Raw genomic sequence first — 3,597 nt, 5'->3', positions numbered from 1 at the left:
TATAGACATTTTTTATAAATTAAGAGCGTGTGTCGTGTGGTATTTCTTTCTCCCGTTGCAACGCATGGGCCCTTTTGCTAGTATAAGAAAAAAGACAGTGCGTACATGTACAACAAGGAGTCCCCACACCACGTCCAAGTTTTAGAAAATTAAAATAAAATCGATCATGCAAAAAAATAGTAATCCATCAGGTAAAAAAATTCCTCAGCACCTACGTAACAAATCCATTACCAGTTACCAGTTTCCAGCACATAAAAACGAAAATGATAACACACAAAAAAAGTTATCAGCCCCATGTCCAAAATCGATCACGTACGACAAAAAAAGATCTCAGCACAACGTGCAACCAGTAAAGAAAACATATCCTTGTCGAAGTTCCAAAGGAAATGGAAAACACATCGGCTCTTTGGGGAGAATAATTACACGTTTGTTGCTCTGTAGTGATTTTATTTAGTTTTCTAATACCATGTTACTTGGTGTTAGAAGAGAAACACAATTACATGTGTTGGAAGGTATCTAGGATGTTCTATATCCAAGTCTAGAAAACAATGCCTTCAAAGAAATCGATTTTCATACGAATATATAACAGACTATATTTTTGTTGAATCAGGCAACACTAGAATATTACAGGGATATTCTTGAGAAACTCTTAATTAATACTATTTTGTTTCTAGGTAGGTAAATTCAGCAAAGTGAATTTTTTTTCCGCTGTACATGTATGCTAAACCATCCACTATATATGGGAATTAGAAGCCCACAATGTTTTTATTTTTTCTCCAATATATTTGGTACGCAAAAGGGTATGTTTTCCAAATTTATATAGGAATAAGAATCCTACAATGTTTTTATTTTTCTCCTCTTTGATGCGAAATAACCCTTGGTTTATAATGTCAAATAAAAAAATAGTTTTATGCTTCTGTTATCACAGTTTCATTTTCTTTTACCAAAACTGTAAACATATATAGATTAATGCAAACGATTATATGACCATTTACACTTTGTTAATAGGTGTTAGTTCAAAGAATCTTTGTCACTCTGAGGGAACTTAAAACCAATTATTAGCTCCTTTCACATTGCCTATTAATTTGATCTATACTTGATGTTACCTAAGATTAAAAGGACCATTGAACTAGCTATTAAACCCAACTGATATTTTCTCTTTTTCCTGATAAAAACTATTAATGCAAAGACTTAGTGATAGTTTTTTCATGCTACTTTTCTACATTTTGCAATATTTCAAATTCCTAAAAGATTCATGTACAATGGATGTAATTATTCTTTTTTCTGTTCATTTGAAAATCTAGCCTGTGCAGCTGCACGGGTTGATGACTATTATATCTCTCCCTAATAATAAAGCAAATAGGATTTCTGGTCGTCCGTCATTTAAATTGCCCCTGAAGTTAGCTAAAATTACCCACCAATGCCACTCGTAAGTCAAAAAAAAGGGTTCGTTTTTCGGATATGAAATGTCGGCGCCGAGTGGGAGGCGCTCCTCGTTGAGATCACGGCGCTCCGTCTGCGCCTCCGCGCGCTCGAGTCGCCCCTGCTCCCGCCCGCCGCACCCGTGCCTCCTCCCGCACAGGCGGCTACGCGCGTTGCTCCGCCTCCACCTACCCCCGCACCGGTGGCTATGCGCGTTGCTCAGCCTCCGTATCCGCCCGCGCCCGCGGCGAGCATGGCGCCACCTCCGCCGCCCGCGCCGGCGCCGGTGGAGGAGGTCGAGGTGAGGAACTAGGTGGTGGTGGTCGAGGAGAAGGCCAAGGCGAAGGCGAAACTGAAGGCCCAGGCCGGCAGTGGCAAGAAGCGGGCGCTGAGTGTAGGGAGCGAAGGGGAGGAAGTGCGGGCGATGCAGGTTAGCGTAGCCGCGGTCGCGCACCTCTTGTTTTGGCTAGGATTCGCCATGCATGACCTCTTGTTGGGCGGAACATGACAACGGCTCGAGACTGTACATACATGCTTTGTTTCTTTCTAGCTACCCGTTACAACTTCTGCAATCTGCTGATGCTCCACACTGTCAACAATGTGGCTGTGAATTAATGCACTTATGAGATACTGATAGCTATTTATATTTGTGATCCAGAACCTACTAATCAAGTCATTAGCATTTTATGTACTTCCAAAGAAAATCTATGCACAAAAGGTTATATTCAATGGTATGTAAATCCAAAGGTTCTGTACATCATGCAGGAAGCGTTGGAAAAGCTCGGTTTCTACTCGGGTAAAGAGGACACGGAGTTCTCCAGCTTCTCAACCGGCACCGAACGAGCCGTCAAGACATGGCAGGTCAATATAATGTCCGCCCCATCATCACATTCGTCGACAGAGCTATGCTTGTGCTAACTGCTATGCCAGTATAAAATTGCAGTACCGCATTACATTTCTTGTTTGCAGTCATCGATAGGGACTACGGAGGACGGCTTGATGACATCAAAGCTGCTCGAGATGCTATTCACAGGACGGACCGAGGAGGATCTCAGAAAGGCAAGTTCAGAAACTTCAAGCGAGAGACAGATTTTCAGTGACATGGTCAAGACTCAAGACCACACATTGAGATCCTGATGTACGCATCTGAGATTATACTTCCGTTTTTGCCTGTAGGAAGGCGTAAACGGAGCACTTGATTTTCATATTGTTTGAAACTGTGCTAATAATGATTATTATTTTCATACTGTCGGTTAAGTCTTTTAGGTTTAGGTTTTAATTAGTTTGTGAGAAGTGTTTATATGCCTAGGGATTGGGAGTAGTTTATGAGCGACGAGATTAGTTGTTAAAGTTTTAAACATTCCATTATGCTACACAATAACAAGTGTGGCGTGCAGTGGTAGGCTCATAACGTTGAGATTTACCACGTCAAATGCATTGTGATTACATTGACACGCCGGACACCATTAAAGAGGGTAGAAAAAATAAAGAAGCGTCAACATGATGAGCCATCGTGTTAAAATAAAGATAAATAGAGAATGCTCATACATCAAGGTATTGAACCATACTAAGTTGGCTAGGGCGTAATATTTTTTCTCCCGTTGCAACGCACGGGCACTTTTACTAGTATAATATAAAAAGATATATCATGATGAGTCTAGTGATAATAATTTTGTATTTTAGATATTGATATTTTTATCTATAAACTTAAAACAAAGTTTGAGAAGTTTGACTTACAAAGAATACATTTTATATTTAAGAACCGAGGGAGTATCTAAGAAGGTACTCTACGGATATTCACATATCCAGCTGGTTGTGGTAACGTGTTGCATCCATACATTATTAGCAGAACTAGAACAGTGTATGTATAAAATACATAAAACATTTGCATGCACGCTAGCTTTAAGACAAAATAAAAACAATACCGATGTCCATTACCAATGAGATTATCCTATAACTGATTAAACAAACAGACGCACCGACTGAAAAGTTGTTCGGTATATTTGTCCTGCCCAATGAAGATCAGAACCACTACTCCATTTCCCTTTCCCATGCACGCATATCATATGTGCAAAGCCGAGCCAACTGGCCAAACAAAGCTGTCTATTTTTAACTCGGGGGAAAAGAAGATGAGGATCACATCGACGCACGCATGCATGCACATTTTTTTAGGGT

The 3,597-nt window shown here is 40.3% G+C and overlaps 1 pseudogene; it reads left to right on the top strand.

Moving 5' to 3' along the window:
* The first annotated feature begins 1,420 nt into the window (after positions 1-1,420).
* LOC123396813 lies at positions 1,421-2,637 on the top strand (annotated as a pseudogene).
* Positions 2,638-3,597: the final 960 nt, after the last annotated feature.

Source organism: Hordeum vulgare, chromosome 5H (genome assembly GCF_904849725.1).
Source record: "Hordeum vulgare subsp. vulgare chromosome 5H, MorexV3_pseudomolecules_assembly, whole genome shotgun sequence".
Classification (NCBI taxonomy): Eukaryota; Viridiplantae; Streptophyta; class Magnoliopsida; order Poales; family Poaceae; genus Hordeum; species Hordeum vulgare.
The sequence above is the reverse complement of the archived record's forward strand: the minus strand, read 5'-3'. Positions and strand labels throughout refer to the sequence as shown.